The following is a 21,091-nucleotide window of genomic DNA, read 5'->3' as shown; positions in this document are numbered from 1 at the left end:
GGTACAGTCATAGTCATTCATTAGGTTCATCAATCTTCTTTGTCTCATATTTAACTCTTTCTGAGAAAACATGTACTTGACGCTTTCATGATATGTAAATATCTTAAATAGGGCACCACAAATATAATGTCTCCAAATTTTTAAGGCAAACACTACAGCCACAAGTTCTAAGTCATGGGTTGGGTAATTTTTTTCGAACGGCTTCCGCTATTTGGAGGCGCTATAACCTTCCCTTGCTGCATCAGTACACAACCAAGCTCTTTATGGGAAGCGTCAATATAAACCGCAAAGTCTTCGGTCCCTTCTGGTAAGGTTGTTTTGGGGCCGTGGTCAGTCTCTTCTTCAGCTCATGAAAGCTTGTCTCACAATTATCTGACCATACAAACTTTACTTCTTTCTGAGTTAGGAGAGTCAGGGGAGATCTATTTTCGAGAACCCCTCTATAAAGCGTTTGTAATAACCCGCCAGTCTCAGAAAACTACAAATCTCGGACACAGTTGTCGGCCTTCCCCACTTTAGAACAACTTCAATTTTACAAGGGGTCAACTGTGAGCCCGTCCTTCGAGATAACATGCCCAAGGAAGGCCACACTTGAAAACCAAAACTCACTTTTTTGCATTGTAGCATATAACTTCTCTGTCATTATGGCCTAGAGGACCATCCTCAATTGTTGTTCTTGCTCTTCTAGATTTCTTGAATATACCAGAATGTCATCTATAAAAACCCCCACAAAATCATCCAGAAAGGGTCTAAACACCCTATTCATCAAATCCATAAAGAAGGTCAGGGCATTAGTTAACCCAAACGGCATTATGAAGAACTCATAGTGCCCATATCGGGTTCTGAATGTGGTCCTAGTCTTTGACCCGCAGTTGATGATAACCCGACCAACAGTCAATTTTAGAAAACACTTGAGCCCCTTGAAACTAATCAAAGAGGTTCTCAATTCTAGGCAAGGGGTATGTATTCTTCACAATGATCTGGTTCAGTTGTCTATTATCTATACAAAGTCTTAAGGACCCATCTTTCTTTTTCACAAATAAAACCAATGCACCCCATGGTGACACACTAGGTCGGACGAATCACCTCTCCAATAATTCTTGCAATTGCTCTTCAGTTCTTTCAATTCGGCTGGGGTCATCCTATAAGGGGCTTTAGAAATGGGAGTAGTGTCAGGAACCACTTCTATTTCAAATTCTATCTCCCTAACTAGAGGCAGAGTGGTTAATTCTTCAAAAAATACCTCTGGATACTCCCTCACTAGTAATATCTCACCTAACTTTGACTGGGTATCCCGATTCTCCACTACCTAAGCCAAATACCCAACACATTCTTTGGCCAACAAACGGGAAGCCCAAAGGGCTGAGATAAAGTGTATAAGGGAAACATCCTTAATGCCAACAAAATTCAATTCAAGCTGATTAGGGCGTCTAAAACTTGCAGTTTTCTCATAACTATTTACTGTCGCATAGTGTGCAAACAACCAGTCCATCCCCAAAATCACATCAAAGTCCCAGATGTCTAACAGTATCAAATCTATAGGTAGAACACACTCTTTAAGAAAAACCCCACAGTGTTTATAAACAATATCAGTTTCTATAGATTCCTCCATAAGTGTGCCTACAACCATTGTTCAGTCAAGAAGTGCAGGTTTAACATTTATGTCGCATGCAAAGTAAGGTGCAATAAAAGAGTGTGTGGATCCAGGGTCAATGAAAACTTTAGCTATCATGCTGCAAACAGAAAGTGTACCTCGAATCACAAACGTGGAGGCCTTGGCCTCTCGTTCTGTAAGGGAAAACACCCAACCTTGAGTCTTAGGTCGGTCTCCTGGTCCCTTCACTGGGCAGATGTTGATCATGTGGCCAAGATTGCCACATCTGAAGTGTGTTCCTATCCTCCTTCGGTACTCAGCTGCGAAGTAATTATCCTTTCCGCAGTATGGACATGTCGGGCACTGGGTCTCTCTTATGTCGTCCGAGAAGTTTTTCTAGATCTTCTTGCTCCCTTGATATTTATTTACCCTAAAGCTTCTCTTTGGGGGTGGTCGAGTCTTTCTCCAAAAACCTCTAAACTGAGCTGGTCCCATCCTTTCATCTTTTCTGAACTGGGACTCTGCGCCGTCCCTTTCTATTTTCATGGCCAGATCCACCAAAGGAAAGAAGGTCTTTAAATTGGTTGATTTACCCTCCCCCTTATTTCTGGCCTGAGGCCTCTTTCAAACTTACTAGCCTTCCACGTCTCGGTGTTAATAATGTGCAGCGCATATCTTGACAATTCAACAAACTTGGCTACATATTTCTCCATAAACGAACCCCCTTGTTGCAGCTCACTAAACTCCACTTCCTTCCTTTTTCGTACTGCATCAGGGAAGTACTTCTCATTAAAGGCTTCCAAGAAGTTCTCCCAGGCTACTTTTGTCCCTGACCTTTCCCATGACTGTTTTACTGAGCCACACCAGTGCTTAGCGTCTCCCTCTAACATGAAGGCCCCTAACTTAACCTTCTGTTCATCACTGCAATGCAACACTTCAAATATCTTACCACATGCCTTATCCGCCATTTTGATTTTTTTATTCCCTCATGTCCTAAAAACACCGGAGGTGCTAGCCTCTTGAACCTTTCTATTAGTCCATTGTCAGTCTACTCCGGGGCCTGCATACTATCTTTCATCATCTAATTCATGGCTCCCAAGGTCCTGAAGAATTCTCTAAGGGCTTCTGTGTTCTCGTTACTGGAACTCGTATTATTAGCATGAGTCCTTGACATCTTGTCCTACAATAGGGGCACCCCAATCACCAGTCTATTCAAAACTATTCAAGAGACACCTCTACAACATTTTAGGCTAAGAATCATAACCTGGATGCTCTGATACCATAACTATCACGACCCTGCCCCCTGACCCCTGCCGTACCAAACTGGAGGGCGACAGAGTGCGGGATCACTACCAGAGGTCGTGTACGTCACTCAAGTGAGAGTGGCATCATGTGTTAAGAGCACGGAATCAAAGCAAACTATGAAACAAAATAAACTCAAACAACAAAAGGGCCACAAACTGAACAAAATAAAACCATTCCATACACAGTCTCCAAAAATTATTTTACAATAATGTTCAAGCCGCTACAGGCCTGACAGCAAAATTACAATGTTCATCAGGAAGACATTGTGGCACCGCCACCAAACACCTATAATCAAGAGATTCTTGGATAGACTCGAGCTTCAAAATCCTGCTACCACCGACCAGCTATCCATGTACGAGCAAACAGTTCTCACTCTACATAGAACGAAAAAAGAGAGATATGAGCTAATAGCCCAATAAGTAAATCAATACCCTTGCATTCCTACTTAAATGCATACATAAGGGATAATAGGCCCACAGATTATTACAGTTCATGCGGTGTCAAGGAACAAAGTCATGCATTAAAGTATACTAGCGAAATAAACAGAGTAGTTCAAGTTTTAAAACTTCTCACATTTACATGAGCTAATAGTTTCATGAACGTTTCTTAAAATCACACAGTGAGAAACTCAGCTAAAGCATATAGTTCATATGGACAGAAGCTAGCAGCGTCTAACTCATGAAGTAGAAGCCTCATCGATCAGACTAGGCCAGTCTTGTAACTTGGGACTTCTATCTCATTCAGGAGGGAGGATAATGACAAGTGGAGGTCCCACTTCGTAATATCCTTACTCACGCACACATCCTTAGCACACTTTGGGGAGGCCTTGCAAGACACGACCCTCTCCTTGCACCTTCAGGCGATAGGGCGTTACATCACCATTTGAGGACTCAATGCGTAATGCCTATAACAATTTCGCTCAACCCACCCTGTTATTTATAGTTATCTCCCGACTCCACTCCTATTATTGGGGTCGGGGCAAAGTCAGAACTTGTTGGCAGTACAGTATCCACTACCAATGGAGAACCTATTGCATAGGGGTCAGAATTCACATGTATCAGGCTTGTATAACAGAATCACAGTATCCACTACTAATGGAGGACCCATTGCGTAGTGGCCAGAGATAACAACTATCAGTTTCATATAACAAAATCAGAATATCCACTAACAATGGACGACCCATTACATTGTGGCCAAAAATCACATATATCAGTTTCACCGTGTATAAGCATGATAACATTCATTCATTCATACCGTAGTCTTTTCAAGAGATTAGGAACATTCAACATTTGTAGGATCACAATCATACCATTTGGTATCTTATAACAGAAAATTTCAATCACCTTGCAAAAGGCTTAAGCTATGTTTAAAAACATCGTTGCATGACATACGCATACATTCATATACAACATGAAATTCATTGTTGTTCTTTTCAATCATGGGCACATACAGAGATGAGGCAAAACACCAAAATTATGTGAGGAATTTAACTAAATTCCGATTCCAATTCGTTAACTGAGCATTACTTGGTCAATTAAGGGTTCAGTATATCGTTCTGAATCTTGCTGAATGCTGTCAATAGTGACATAAGTCCAATCATGACATACTCCCAAAATCATCTCCTAACTCTTAGTCTATGCAAGGTAACGACATTAAGCCAATTACATCTTAAACTAGACCCACAATAGTATCACCCCTCAAAATTTCATGGTCATCAAAAGGATTTTAGTATTTATTTTCATCATGCAAAAGAAGGCAAACTTTCTAAAAAATGCAGTCATCATTTTTTTTCACATGTTTATATTCAAACTTTGATCAAAACCATACTTCATTCATCTTATCATGCTCATAGATCTGCAAGGTAAAGATCCACTTACCTACGTATCACAAAGGTGATCCCAATATCCTTCCACAGTCCACATTACCAAGCTTTTCAAGCTCTCCAACATTGGCACAAAAGGGCTGAACTTGGGCTCAAAAACTTGAGGTGTAGAGTGAGAAAGAGAGACTTTATACTCCAAAAGTGAGGAGGTGGCATTCTGGGCTTGCCAGGTGGCTTTTTCAAAGGCATGCAAGTTGACAAATGGCACACATGGCAGTATGCACAGGCAGGTGGCATCCTTGATCATGCACGACGATAACCCATCGTACGCACAACATTACCCTCTCACGGCGCTGCTATTTCTTTCTCCCTTCACATGCGGCGATGGTCCTCTACATGCACGGCGCTGATCCCTTCTTCTTCACGTGGTTGTTACTCCCTCTTCTTTGCGCGGTGTTACTCCATCTTCTTCGTGCAACATTACTCCCTTTTCTTCGCGCGACATTACTCCCTCTTCTTTACATGGCGTTACTCCCTCTTCTTCATGAGTCGTTACTCCCTCTTCTTCGTGTGGTGTTACTCCCTCATCTTCGCCCGGCCGCACGAGCTCACCAAGTTCACGAAATTTGGGTCGTTACAAAACCGATGAGGGTTATATGGGTTATCCCTTGATGAGGTCGGAGTATGCCCGGATGAGTGAGCCGAGGGACTGTGTAAACCTTGTGTGAGATGAAAGTTTTCAGAGACAGAGTTAAAGCCTCATCATTTGTACCATCACACGGCATGCACATTGATATTCACTTTCAGGAGAGCGTACCACCTTTCAAGTAAAGCTTGTGCATGTTCGAGAGATACCCCCCGTGCGTCATCGAGATATAGATTGCATCTGGTCAAGATGACCTCAGTTTCATCTCCGAGGGGAGTTGAAATCCATATACTGGGACTATGACCCATTGCCTAATAGCTAGACTTTGATGATCCACTGATGATCCCCTACGTAGACCTTGGGTCGTGGGCAATGCAGGGTCGGTTTGAGAAAGCTTGTGTGGTTCATAGTTTGCAGTTGGATAGATAGTACCCCAGTGGATATTTATTCCTAGACCATATGGATCATTTTCTTATCAAAGTATTTAATTGAATTTATTTTAATAATATATTATTTTTAGAATTGTTATTTGAATTTTTTTGAATCTCAAGGTATTTTATTTATCAAATTTGAATTTATAAAGGTAGAGAAATTGATTCTATAAAGTTTTAAATAATCATATAATGATTTTACGTCTTTATAAAATTATAAAAATAATATAATTGCATGGGAGGCTCAAGAGATCTTTTGGGCCCACCATTGCATATTGGGTGCGACCCATTATGTATCTAAATAGGTGGCATACCCCACCTAGAGAAACCTTCTATTTTGTGTTATCAATCTTTGAAGCTTGACATATATGTTTGTGTTTTTCCGAAAAGTTTAGGCCTAGAGAAAATTTTGAATGATATCTTGAAATGTATGAGAAGGTTTATGTATAAAATAAGAAAGGATAATATTATGATATATTAATTTCTTATTTGAGTTAATTGATGAGAAAATGATTTAGGAAGTAGGGGATAATGGTCTAATACCTTCCATAGGATGTTGATGGCTCATCTGTGGAATAGAGAGCTCATATCTCTCGCCCCACAAATCACCCAAGATCAACGGTGTATTTTCAATCTCACATGAGTGACAAACCAAGGAAAACCCTAATATTTTTCAAGCACTATAAAAAAGGGTTACACCCAACCAAAATCTCTACACCATGTACATAGAATTTTTTTTTCTCTCTCTCTCTCTTTAAGAATGTTTTCTCTTTCTATTGAAAGGCCCAAGTGGGAGCAAGCCCCACTCTCTCTCATCTCATGTTTTCTCTTAAGGTATCTCTCTTGATCTTTCATCTCTCTTTGGGGTTTTAGACTACAGGGTTGTAGTAGAAAAGAGAAGCATATCTCTTCCGAACTAGGTCGCTAAGGGGATTCACCTAAGGTTTGAGTTTATGATCTAAGGGTCTCATGTTCCTTTGGCGTACTTATCCAAACATGTTTTCCGGATTGAGATTGAACATTGATCATTAGATCCCGCATCATCAGAAGGTGGTGACTTAGTGTGGGGTTTACGATGCCTGGTTTAGGTAATCTCCGGCACCCTATTTTGTTTCTTCCATATTATATTTATAGTGTTTTTTATTTCCAAGCATAGGTTGTATCTTTTTTTTTGTTAATGAAAAGTGATGCTTGAATGACTTCAAGTTCTTGAGATCCCATTGCATTCTTTTATTTTATTTTATTTGAAGTGATTATAGTAAAATGGCTATTTTGAGTGATCTAGGCTGTGAAGAAAAGAAAAAAGTTGAAAAAGAAAGAAAAATAAATTATTATATACTCCTGCTAGATCACATGTGTCTGTCTTTTAATGGTATCAGAGCTATTGATAATTATTTCTATTAGTTGTCTTTTTGAATCTAGATCTAGCTTGGAAATGAGATATAAGAAATCTAATGACCTTTGTGGTCAAGTAATACACCTCCGATTGAGATTTACTGGAATATTCAAACACCGAAAAAAGCACTATGTAGAATGGGTATTCAGTGCTATTTTGGAGCAGTGATATGAAGATGATAATGAAGTATTTTTCTTGCATACTTTAATGATATTATTTACATTTGAGAGTAGGATCTACCTGTAAAATTTTAGTGGGAGATCCTAAGGGAATTTAGAGTTATGGACTCATCATTGAAAGGTGTCAGTTCTGACCCTGCAAATCTAGAAACTGAACATTATGTTTCATGAATTTTTTCACCAATCTTATTATTTTATTTTTAGTTAAATTTGACCTCAACTCATCAAATGGAGTATACTTTCAAAAAAACTAGTTTCGTTAAGAAATTCCTTGTGGTTTGAAAGATATGGTCAATTTATTGAAGGGTACGCAAGCATATTTTCTGCAAACAAAACTATTTAAATGACTTGAAAGTCATGATTTTATTTCTATTCTTAACAGATTTTTTTTGTGGCCCAAAATAATTGTTTAGAATTCCATTCTGAGTCTAGTCCCTAGTAAAATTTATTTGAGAGAAAAATATCATGGGAAGTAAGGAATAAAATTTTGGATTGAAAAGATGTGATCTTGAATTTTCTACAGTTTTGTGCGACATGAATATCTATATTTATCAAGCCTACTTAATAGAACGATATGAGGCTTGTGGAAATATATGTATTATCATTTTGTGTCTACTTTCAAATAAAATTAGCATAAAAATGAAACTCCATGAGGGTAGAGAGTAAAGGTAATTTTACTCGATATTGTTCATCTAGGAATTTTGTAGTATGATATATTTTATGACGTAAATATCACTTATTTATTTATCTAAAGAAACTAAAGAAAACTATTATTTGGGATTCACACTATAGTTTTTTATTTTATTTTGAGTCTAGTTTTAAACAAAAAATATTTCCAGAAGAAATCCTTTGTGAATTGAGAGAAATAAATATTTTATGGAGAGGTGCGCAATTTGATTTTCTGCTGAGAAAATTGTATTGTGACGTGAATGCCACTAATGTCGATCCACTAAATGGTGTGATTTAAGGATCGAACTGAGCAATATATTCTATTTTTTATCTATTTCAATACTCAAATGAATTAAAAAATAAACTCTTTATGAGTTGGGAGATATCATATTTTTATTATAGGATGCTCATATTCTATTCTGCAAAAAATTGAAAGATGTGACATGTTAAAGCATACTTTGGACTCTTTATAGTCTTTTTAGAGCTCATTTAAAAATTTTACAATATGTCATGAGTATGATTTATAATAATAAAACTTCAGAGATAGGTTATACAAAGTTAGCGAGATAAGACATTTTGTGTGAAGACTGCTCAATTTGGGAATTGCAGAATATAAAAGAAAAACAATGCATGTAAAAACATCTTGGTTTCCTTGCAATGAAGGGGATATGTAGATAGATTTGATGGCAGTATAGAAACTCTAAAGATAAGTGGAAGGATTAAATTTTACGATCCTTGGATTAATGAGATGAAGAAGAGTATTTCTCTGTATATATTTGGGAGAATCCAAAGGTCGAAAAGATGGATGCTTCATTGATATATAAGAAATGGTGATCAAAAGCTTCTTCTTCAATGTTGTGTTCTCTTCCACGATAACAAAAGCTTTTCAACAAGTAAAAGTAAAAAATCAAGAGAAGCCCAGGTGCTACATTGTATGGTTTTGAGCTATGAAATCGATCTCCATTACATGGTAAAGTTATATAGGGAAAGATGATTCAATAACTTTTTATTTTATATCTTATATACTTCTTTGGTTATATTTTAGCTATTTGTTTACGATTATATATGGAGTATATGGACAATAGGTGATGGGTGCTAATAAATTTGAAAGAGGAAATTTATGAATATCCTCTAGTTTTGGGCCTCTTTGTGCTTGAGTATGAACTACTTAAGGTACTGATACACATAGAGAAGTGGTTTGATCAAGGACTATGATCCTAAATATGAAACACGAGAGATGGGTTTGGTTCATTCATATATGTATGTATGAATGGAGTGTTATGATGGAACTCAGTCTTAGTGACTATCTTCCCAATAATGTCCAGTTATATGATGTGTTGCATGTAATGATGATCTTTTGATAAAGTCTCCATATTTTCCAAAAGGAAGTATTTTGTCAAATTTTGATAACCATTCTTTAGTCATATTATAGTTTGGATGAAATTATAAGATGGGTCTTTATTATTTGTTTTTGTTGCCATAAACTTGACTTGGTATGTAATTAAAGATGTTAAAATAATTTATGAAGACTAAACATGTATTAAATTGGATCATTAATGAAAAACCTAAGTCAATTAATATGGTTTTGAGAAAATCCCATAGTCTGGCTAGGTCCGTTAAGCCTTTATGAAAAATCAATCTAAACTGCCCTACTATTATCTAGCTACTACTTGTATATATATATATATATATATATATATATATATATGAGTCTTGAAAGTATTTGATGTACATGTGAGAAAATGTCATTTATCTATGCATTGTTCTTTTTAAATACCCACATGTCTTTACTTATGTTTTCATTGTACTGATTATGTAACCTGTTTTGAATCCTCAATTATCTAAGACCTTGAACCATAGGGAAATACTGTAGGAAGGTTGTCTTGCTAAGTTTCCTTGACACATGTTGTGTTGATTGGATAACTTGGTTTGTATAGATTTACTATCAAGAAGTGTAGTGTGGTTGAACCCTTATGGCTCAGGAAGGTTTTACTTATTGTGAAACCAACGGGTATTGAATTACTTATTGCAAGAGACTTCCTATGTTACTTCATGATATATGCATAAGAATGTTGAGAATGTACATGTTATATGTGCAGTAATTAAGTGGGAGCTGCTACAGTCATACGATTCGTTTTAGCTACTTGGATATTCAAATATATATATATCCTATCATGAAAGATCAAGATAAACTAAATATTCCAATGGGGACACCTGCTAGTGTTTAACAAGCCTGCTGGAACATTAGACTATAATGATGTTCACCCATGGAACCCGAATGTGTGGTACTAGTTGTATAACTATAAAAGGGAGCAGCTTGATTGAAGAACTCCTTTGAGTCCATGGAGAGACGGCCCCATGCGATGAGGGTACGTGATGATCTTCTGTGATAACAAGTTCATGATTCATGGTGCGATATGAAATATGGAATACGACCACGTTCGGGATGAGATGCGAGCAACAAAAAGAAAGAGTCATTGTCTCCATAAATCCTTTTGTAAAAGGATTGATGATGAAAGCCATGATTGATGTATTGATAGAGAATAAGTAAAAAGATCTTGAGAGAGATATTATAATTGGGAGAGATCGAGATTAGCTATATACCTATAAAGGTAATGATAACAGACCTTCTGACAAACGGAGTTGCCCCTAATGTGTTTGTGAGACATATAAGAAAGATAGGGATGAGAGAAAATAAGGAAGAGAGACTGTAATGCCTTCAAAAGCCAAGTCAGAGATATCCGGTGAGTGTTCCTATGAAGGGCCTTATAAGTGCTTGTAAAATTAAATTATATAGTGGAACACGAGCTCAGTGGGAGTGTGGTCCCATATGGACTATACTAGGCAAACCATGTTTGCTGATACCAGAATATGCTTGACGTGCTAGGTCGGTCCGATTGTGGAAAACCCATTTTACTTGGGTTAAGAGTAACAAACTGATAAGGGTTCTATGGGTTATCCCTTGATGAGGTCGAAGTATGTCCGAATGAGTGAGGCGAGGGATTGTGTAACCCTTGTGTATGATGAAGGCCTTCAGAGATAAGGTCAAAGCCTCATCATTTATACCATCACATGTTATACACATCGATATATGTTTTTGGGACAATGTACCACCTTTCGGGGTAAAGTGTGCACATGTGCGAGAGATACCCCTTGTGCACCATCGAGCTATGGATTGCATCAGGTCAAGATGACCTAGGTTTCATCTCCAGGAGGGATTTGAAATTCATATACTGGGACTACAACCCCTTGTCCATTGACTAAACTTTGGTGACCCACTAATGAGCCTCTGCTTAAGCTATGGGTCATGCGTAACTTTGGGTCGATTTGAGAAAGCATGTGTGGTTCGTAGTTCGCAGTTGCATATCGAGTACCCTAGTGGATATTTATTCCTTGACCATATGGTTCATTTTCATGTCAAAGTATTTAATTTTTTTATTTTAATAATATATTATTTTTAAAATATTTATTTGAATTTTTTTGAATGTCGAGATATTTTATTTATCAAATTTGAATTTATAAAAACAGAGATATTGATTTTATAAAGTTTTAACTAGTCAAATAAGGATTTTGTGTTTTTCTAAAATTATAAAAATAATATAATTGCATGGGAGGCCCATTATGTGTCAAAATAGGTGGCACGCCCCCCACCTTGAGAAACCTTCTATTTTGTGTTATTAAGCTTTGAAGCTTGAATGATAAGTTTGTGTTTTTCTAGAAAGTTTAAGCCTTGAGGAAACTTTGAATGATATTTTGAAACGTATGAGAAGGCATACACAAAAAATAAGAAAGGGTAATATTATGATATATTAATTTCTTATTTAACTTAATTGATGGGAAAATGATTTAGAAAGTGGGGGACAATAGTTTAGCACCTTCCATAGGATATTGATGGCCCATCTATGGAATAGAGAACTCATATTTCTCACTCCACTAGTCACCCAAGATCAATGGTGCATATTCAAATCGCACATGAGTGGCAAACCAAGGAAAATCCTAAGGAACCTTAATATTGTTCAAACACCATAAAAAGGGGTTACACCCTATCAAAATTTCTACACCATGTACTTTCCATCTCTCTCTCTCTTGATAAACCAGGGGGCACGCCCCACTTAGAATCTCTCTCTGTCTCTTTGAGAATGTTTTCTCTCTCGATTGAAAGACCCAAGGGAGGCATGCCCCACTCTCTCTCTCATCTCATGTTTTTTCTCATGGTGTCTCTCTTGATCTCTTATCTCTCTTTGGGGTTTTAGACTATAGGGTTGTGGTAGAAAAGAAGCATCTCTATCTTAAACTAGGTTGCTATGGAGATTCACCTAGGGTTTGAGTTTATGATCTCAAGGGTTCATATTCTATTGGTGTGGCTTGTCCAAACTTGCTTTCACAGTTGAGATTGAAAATTGACCATTGGATCCCGTGCCATCGAAAGGTGGCAACTCGGTGTGGAGTGTGAGAAGTCCGGTTAAGGTAATCTCCGGCGCCCTCTTTTGTATCTTTCATATTATATTTATTTTGTCTTTTATTTCTAAGTGTAGGTTGTGTCTTTTCTTTTGTTAATGAAAAGTGAGGTTTGAGTGCTTCAAGTTCTTGAGATCCTATTGTATTATTTTATTTTATTTTATTTAAAATGATTATGTTGTAAAAGGAGCATTTGTGAGTGATCTAAGCTGTGAAGAAGATAAAAGAATTGAAAAAGAAAGAAAAAAATTATTATATACTCCAGCTAGATCACATGTGCCTTTCTTTCAGTCAAAAGTAATACCAACAAATGAGAAATCATAAAATTTTCTCGTTCTATATACAAATTTTCTTTCTCTTATCAATGTCTCTCGCTAAAACAATATGGAAGTACGTAGTAGTAAAGACTGAATCAGAGGTGAAGATCCGTACTTTACGACTACAAACTATTTTGAAACAAATACATTTTCAACAAAAATATAGCAATATTAACATATAAATTTAATAAGCACTACACAATTTTAATTTTTGAAAAGTTTAGAAAATATTTTTGAAAAATAAATACAGTAATAATTAAACCAATTGTTCACAAAACAAATTTAATGTGAACTTACTTCTAATTTGACTAAAGATGATATGTTTCATTAGAGAGAGTTAAAGAATGGCCTATTAGAATGGAATATATTAAAAAAATATTAAAAAGAGGTCTTAACAAATTTAGGTGTCAATGTTTTAACTAATAAATATTATATTGGTATATAGTTTATAATACGCAAATATACGAATTTATGTGACAGTAATGCAATAGTTATATTAGTATATAGTAGTTTATAGTAGTGATAATCATTATTAAAAATTACAATAAAACTACTTTAATATATGTTAATATTTATCACTAAAGAGTGATAATTATAATATTAAATATATTTATTATCATGAGGTTATTAATAATAATAATTATGCATATATTAGGCATATTTCAAAAAGTTAAATAGATTTAATTAAACAATGAATTTCACAAAAAAACGAAATTTTACATAGGTCCAGACATAATATATTTTATTAGGGTGTAGTTTTTTATCTATGCAAGCATCTAGTGTAACTTCATGTTCTCTATATAAAAATCCGGCCAATAATTAAAATCGAATATTTTACCAATATTTGCATATACTTAACATACAGAGGAATAATTAAAAATTATATGGTTCTTACATTGAACCCTAAACAAACTTCTAAGCAAAAGTAATAGTGAAAAAACCACAAAAGGACCCTCAACCCCTCTATTAAGTTTGCATGATTTGCTTGAAGTTGAATAAAGAATTAAGTGAGGCCAAGAAAAGCGCAAAAGTTATACTTTGATGCACTATAAATCCATTAAATGAAAAAATAGCATAGGAGCTTGAACTTGAGCTTGAGATAAGACAATATAGAGAGTTGGGTGCAAAACAATGTGAAAGAAAATAAGAGTAAAAATAATAGTTACATGGAAAGCATGCCATGCATGCCTCTTCGAGTAAGGAGGACACCTCGTAACATGTTGAGAGAGAGAGAGTTCCATGCTTTCTTCTTTAATTTTAATTTTCTTTATGACTCACCAAATTCTCTCTCTAAAGATTATCTTTCACGTAATTTTGGTTTAGTAACTTGTAGAGAGAAAAAAAAAAGGGACTCATGTTGGCTTTCTTTGTGAATAACCAAATTTCTTTTCAAAAATTATCTTTCCTATAATTTTGAGAGACTTAGAGGAGAGAGATGAGAGACGTGGGAGGATTTTACAAATTTTTGTTGGGTATCATGAACGAATATTGGACAGATAAGAATTTTTTATTAAGGGATTATGTATTGTTGTATTTATCAAGTATTTTCTTATCTTTCCCTATATCCTTTTTAGTAGATGTCCTTTTATCAATGTATATAGGTTTATTACTCAACAAAAATCTAGGAAATATTTTTTATCTATCTCTCCATCTCCACGTACCTCTCTATCTCCCTCCATCATCTCTTTAGCAAATGATATTTTGTAAATATATCTATTTTGGTTTATCACTCCAAATCTAGGAAACAATTGTGTGAATCTCTTCAACTACTTACCTTTCTATCTCTCCATCATTTTTTTGGAAATGATATCTGGTAAAAATCTCTTTTGGGCTATAACTCCAAAATTCTAAGAAACCATAATTTCCCTTCTCATCTCCATGTACCTCTTAATTTCTCTCTCTCAAATTGTGTCCACTCTCTCACTCTCTCTAAAATTACAATATGAAAGTAAAAAATATGATATGATAAGCGTCTCTCTTATCTTTTAAGTTGTGCTCTCTCTCAAATTTAGTTCTCCCAAAATAGGTAGATATTCTATCTCTCCCTCTTCCCTTAAAGGAATGAATGTGTCTTAGTACCTCAAAATCTCTTTAAAATTATGTCCCATTCTTATTTTCATGATATGTATCCACGCCTTAATGCTAACTTAATAATGTAACATGGATATATATTGTTATAGAGGATTTTTAAATGATCGAAGAATGTTAATAAAGTTACATAGAAATTTATTGGGATCATGATTCGCTTCACTTCGGTTAACGGGGTGAAGCCAAAGACTTGAGCCCATAGGGCCAAAGTGATGATAAGATTGATGCACAATTAACTTTCCTTAACTTCACTTTCTCATAAGTGTTCCATCCTCTAATCGGGAACACCAATTCATGTAACAAAATTACTTATGCAAGCATAAATGTAAAAGTATAGTCGGCAAGGAATATAGAAAAATCTTATTGATATAACAACAAAAAAACAAACAGAAATCAAAACTTAACTAATTTTCACGATGCCGTGAGATCAATTTCCAAGCTGCTGGAGCCTGCCCTCCGGCACTCCTCCACAAGGGCGTTGCGGGCGGACACCAGGCCGTTTGGCATGAGCGAACGGTCAATGGCACCACAATCGACCCACTCTTTGAGCAGCTCTTCTTGACCCCATGTCTCTGGTATCCACACCTTCCCCGCAACCATCATTCTGTGTTTCTGCAATCTCTCTCTTCCTTCAATTCTTTCTTCCCCACCTTCTGCCGCATCATCTGAGAACTCTCTCTCCTGCAATCTCTCTCTACAATCTCTCTCTTTGCCTACATTTTCCATGATCCACTTGGGTTTTGTTGATTTCCTAGTCGTCACAGATGGGGCACTCCGCCTACAATGCGCGGGTTTCCGTCTTCGAACCAGGCTTGTTCTAGACATAAGCGCTGTGGTGTTTTTCTCTCTAGCTTTGGGGTATGAAGCACTCACTAATCATAAAAAATCAAGTATGCTTAGTAAGTGAGAGGATGGGGGTGTGAATGAATGTATATAGTATGTGGGATAACGCTGCCCACATGAAATCAGGTGGTATGTGGCCAGGGCTCAAGTACGTGTCGTAACAATTTTCAGTAGTCGATTGGATTGGAGAGAGTAAAATCTCTTTTTGTTGGAGACGAGAAATCTTCCTCTCTCTCTCTCTCTCAAATGTTTTGGCTTTTTCATGGTTGTGTGGTCTGTCTTTGTGAACGCTTTCCCCATTGTGATTTTTGGTGGGTCAGGGACGGAAGATATGAGGTGGACAGGGAAGGACAACTTGTCCAATGAGGGTCCGGAATTTGATTGGTTGCAGTTGGCACATCCACATCGCTTTTAAGAGCCGTGAAAATGGAAGATGGATGGATGGATTTGACTTTTTTAACCACCCCACATTTCTTTGCTTACGTCTCCGTTCAGCCACCAGATATTTCACTCTCTCTCAGGGTGTGTTTGATTAGGAAAACAAATCTCCCCGTCACTGTAGCACTTCCACGTTTGACGCATGAAAGTGCTATATGGCAGATAATTTTTGTGGAAGATAATAGCCACTTTCATCCTCAAAATGGTAAGGTTTCACTTCTGCCAAAATCAATGGAAGACAAACCTTTGAGAAGTTCTTTTCAAAAGGGAATCTCTATTTCGATGGGCCTCGGGTTAAAACTCTTTCGCTGCCCCAATCTCGCCCAGGATTGCTAGCCCTTCTTCTCCAAACCCATTATTCCCTTCTCTCTCTCCTCTCTCACTCTCTCATCTCCTCTCTCTCTCACATATGTGCTCTCCTCTATCTCGCCTATGTTCTTTCTTTCATCTCTCTTCCCTCTCTCTCTCTAGCAGGTAAGGAAATCATTCCTCTCTCTCTCTTTCATAAAAAATTATTGGGTATTTGTGGCCATTAAAAACCTTATGAGAGCATGTAATCACTATCTTGATATAATGAAAAACAGAACTCCAGTAGGAGTATGGTCCTATGTGATCAAGTTTGGCAAATGATGTCTGTCAAGACTCAGACTAGGCTAAACAAGTTAGGTCAGTCAAGTTCCAAAACCCTAAATACCCAAGTATGGAGTATAATTGATGAGTGTTAGCAAGGTTATCCCTTGATGACGTCAGAGTTGCTCAAGGTAGAGCCAAGGGATTGTATGACTTTTGTGTGAGATGGTAGGCATGTAGGAACTAGGGCCAAAGCTTCATCTTGAATCATCACAAGGTATGTATGTTGGGAAAATTACCATTTATGGTGATATATATACATGTGCGAGAGATTACACCAATATGCACCACAGAGTTGTGTGTGCAATAGTATGTGGGTCATGAGAATTGTTGGATCAGTCTGAGAAAGTGATTGTGGATTATAGTCCATAATAAAAGATATAGTATTTCAACAAAATTAATATTTTCTTAACTTAGTTGGATCCAAATCCAAAATAATTTACAATAAATTATTGGGAAAATATCCGATTATCCCCTATTTTTAACTTTTATATCTCAACAGACCCAAGAATTGAAAATATTACTTGTAAGCAAAATGATTTCATCTTTTCTATCTTCCAACCTCCTAAACCCTTTTGACCATTTATTAATGACCTCAACAACTTATGAAATGACTCTATCTCTCTCTCTCTCTAAAACTCCATCTCTATCTCTCACATTATCCTCTCTCTCTCTCAAAACTCCATCTGTCTCTAAAACCCAAACTCCATCTCTCTCTCTAAAACTCTATCTTTCTCTCACACATAAGAAGGTGTGCTCATGTTCGAGCTCAAGCTAAACCCCTTGGCTGGTAAACTCATCGAGAAGTGAAGAGAGAGAGATGGAGTTTTAGGGAGAGAGAGATGGAGTTTGAATAGGGTGTCATTTTAGTATTTGTTTGGGTCAAAATTTTATGGTTAAAGGAGTCCACGGGGTTGTAAGATAGAAAAGATGGAGACTTTTTTTTTACAAGTAATATTTTCAATTCATGGGTCTCATGAGATACATAAGTTAAAAATCGGGGATAAGGAGATATTTTCCCTCAATTATTTTAACTTCAAATGATTTTTAGATTGATAGAATAAATATTTAGAAGCCTCTAAATATTTTACAAAATGGATTTATAAATAAAAAGAGACTGAATTTTCAATAATTTAAATATTCAGAGAGAAAAATAAAATTGATAACATTTTTTAAAAGTTATTTCTATATTTTATAGATCATAAAATATATGGGCTCCCACCATGAGCTATGGGGCCCACCATAATTTACACATGTGAGTGGTGCACAGGGCCTATTAAAGGCCCCATGAGGAGCACAACCAATTTTATGCTTGTTTCCTATTTTGTGACCACCATATCAAGCCACTCAATCGAGTGTTAATAGAAAAGTTTTGAAAATTAAAAGTGATGATTGTCAAATTAAAGTACGTGTAAGAGACGGATGAAAGAGATAGGAAAATATAACGTATTTTTCATATTATTTTTATTTGATAGAATTTGGTTAAAGAAGCTAAAGGATAATATCTTACCACCTTCTTTTTTAATCATGATGGCTGATTTAATGATTGTACCTCCAAGATCTCACACCTCACAAGTCTCCTATGATCAATAGTCTGAATCTATTCTCCAAAAAAATGGCTAACCCTAAGTAAACCTAACCCTAGAGAAAATATATAAATAGCTCTTAATGGAGGATGGTTTCTCTACACACCGTGAGCTCTCTCTCTCTCCCTCACAAGGTGACACATAACCCTCTCTCTATTTCTCTCTCTTGATCGCTTGCCTCTTTAAGCCTCCCTAAAATATAGTTCTCTTTGAAAACAGAGAAGAGGGCCACGCCCCAAAACCTCAGAGTTTAAGAAAGGGGCACGCCCCAAGCCTAGGTATTGAGACCTAGCCTATCATACCAGGTATTGGGACCTAACCCACCATATTAGGTATTGAGACATAGTCTACCAAGCCTAAGTATTAAGACCTAGCTTATCATATTAGATATTGTTACCTAGCCTACCACACTAGGTATTGAGACCTAGTCTATCATACTAGGTATCGAGACCTAGCCTATAGTTCCACCATTACTCTTCTGTGTGTTTCCTTCTTTAAGAACCGACCTCAAGTGGGCACTTGGAGCATGGAACAAATCTCTGTCTTCTACGGATTACAATCATTGTTCTCTCTCTCTCTCTCTCTCTCTCTCTCTCTCTCTCTTACCCACTCTCACTAATAAATGTCTAGCACCTAGAGTGTATAAATAAAATATGTGCCCAAAATGAAATGCGAACCCCCCTCTTGATTAACATCAAGGTTTATTCAATTTTCATGAAGCGATAAGCTTTAATCTCCAGCTGATAACCATAAGGATATGATCTTTCAATCTGCATTGTTGATCTCCTGGCAATGTTTGTCCTTTCTTTGACTTCTACGTTGATTCCTGGACATGTCGAAATGTGAATGCTTAAAAGGTAATGTTTAAACAAACATTAGACTCCAAATTGAAAATCAGAGGACATCACATTCGGGGCCAAATTCACTCGTGTATTCCAGGTCAGAAACACAAGCTTTATATTATACTAGGCACTGAATAATTTCAGATGTTTAATCTCCTGTTACAATTTATATTGGCTAAAGAGAGAAAATATAAGCCGAACACCTTTGATTCTGGCCTTGAAACCTATACATTCGTTTCTAAGGAAAAACATATATAGTCATATCAAAAGAGAAAATATAATATCAGGGTCATATTAGCATATATACCTGGGGATGTAGGCAGTGATATTATCCGTTAGGTTTGGTCTTCTTAAGAGAACGAGTTTTAAGTGAATCGTAGGAGACGATTATCTCTCTCTTTTTGTCCTGAGTATTTCACTCTCTTTTCCCACTATTTAATTCTTACTAAGGTAAAAAAACCCCCGCAAGAATACTTATCTTTACTGAATTGTGTCTGTAAAAAATGTGTGACCCCTCTTCAATCGGGAGATCCCCATTTTATATTGTTAAATTTTGGTTTTTCTCAAGGGACAACCATGCATTTCTCATATTTGAATCTTCACCCTCCATCTTCATCTTGGACTTATCCTTTCATTTGAATCAGAGAAATCTGTAGGGTGTAATCCTTATCTTCGTAATGTTGTTTACGTCTTGTGTTTATCCTTTCATGCTGCTAATCTCGTTGTTGGGTTGTTCATGTAGGTATAATCATTGACGCTTGTCTTCAATTTCAAACACTCGAACCTCATGATCTCGTGGGAACAAAATTAGGGATTCGTTACTGTTGTTAGTGGACTGCAACGACTTTCATTGTTCAAGTCAATGCATGCTACACCTTTTAAGGGTGATAAAGCAATGAGTTAAGAATCCAATGGAGGTGATTTCATGAGAGAACTCCTTATATTAACGAAGGAGTCCCCCTTCGGTAACCAAATGTCGCACGATGCATAAAGCTTTTAAGGTCTTAACTACTTGGCGATATGGATGATGGGTTAAAGCATCTCCGAGCAGCTTTAGATTTTCGTGAAATGAAGATGATGGGTTAAGCCACCTCTGAGCAGCTTTAGGCTGTTGTGAACTGAGGATGATGGGTTAAGTCATCTCTGAGAAGCTTTAGACTGCCGTTGAGGATGATGGGTTAAGCCATCTCCGGGTAGCTTGAGACTGTCATTGGGAATGATGGGTTAAGATATCTCCCGGTAACTTGAGACTACCAATGAGGATGATGGATTAAATCAACTTTGGATAGCTGTATACTACCGTTGAGGATGATGGGTTAAGCCATCTCCAAGCAGCTTTAGACTGCCGATTGATGTGGTGATGGGTTAAGCCATCTTCGAGCAGGTTTAGACTGTCGTGAAATGACGGGGATGGGTTAAGCCATCTCTGGGTGGATTTAGACTGTTGTGAAATGAGGATAATGGGTTAAGCCATCTCAGGGAAGCTTTAGATTGTCGTTGAGGATGATGGGTTAAGCCATCTCCATGCAGATTTAAACTATCGTTGAGGATGATGGGTTAAGCCATCTCCATGCAGATTTAAACTATCGTTGAGGATGATGGGTTAAGCCAACCTCAAGCAGCTTAAGACTGATGTTGAGGATGATGGATTAAGCCATCTCCAGATAGCTTGAGATTTCCAATTGATGTGGTGATGGGTTAAGCCATCTCTGACAGCTTTAGACTATCGTTGAGGATGATGGGTTAAGCCATCTCCAGGCAATGTTAGAGTGTCGTTGAGGATGATTTGTTAAACCATCTCCGGGAAGCTTTAGACTGCCCTTGAGGATGATGGTTTAAGCCATCGC

General features: G+C 36.9%; 1 long non-coding RNA gene across 1 annotated transcript; it reads right to left on the bottom strand.

Moving 5' to 3' along the window:
• Positions 1-3,055: 3,055 nt before the first annotated feature.
• LOC18421783 (uncharacterized) lies at positions 3,056-15,742 on the bottom strand. Its single transcript, XR_016045099.1, has 2 exons — positions 15,311-15,742; positions 3,056-3,273 (listed from the first exon to the last, which is right to left on the bottom strand). It is a non-coding gene; the product is annotated as an uncharacterized LOC18421783 (long non-coding RNA).
• Positions 15,743-21,091: the final 5,349 nt, after the last annotated feature.

This window comes from Amborella trichopoda, chromosome 11 (assembly GCF_054954075.1).
Source record: "Amborella trichopoda isolate Santa Cruz 75 chromosome 11, AtrichopodaSantaCruz75HAP2 v2.0, whole genome shotgun sequence".
NCBI lineage: Eukaryota > Viridiplantae > Streptophyta > Magnoliopsida > Amborellales > Amborellaceae > Amborella > Amborella trichopoda.
This window is presented reverse-complemented; position numbering and strand designations above follow the sequence as displayed.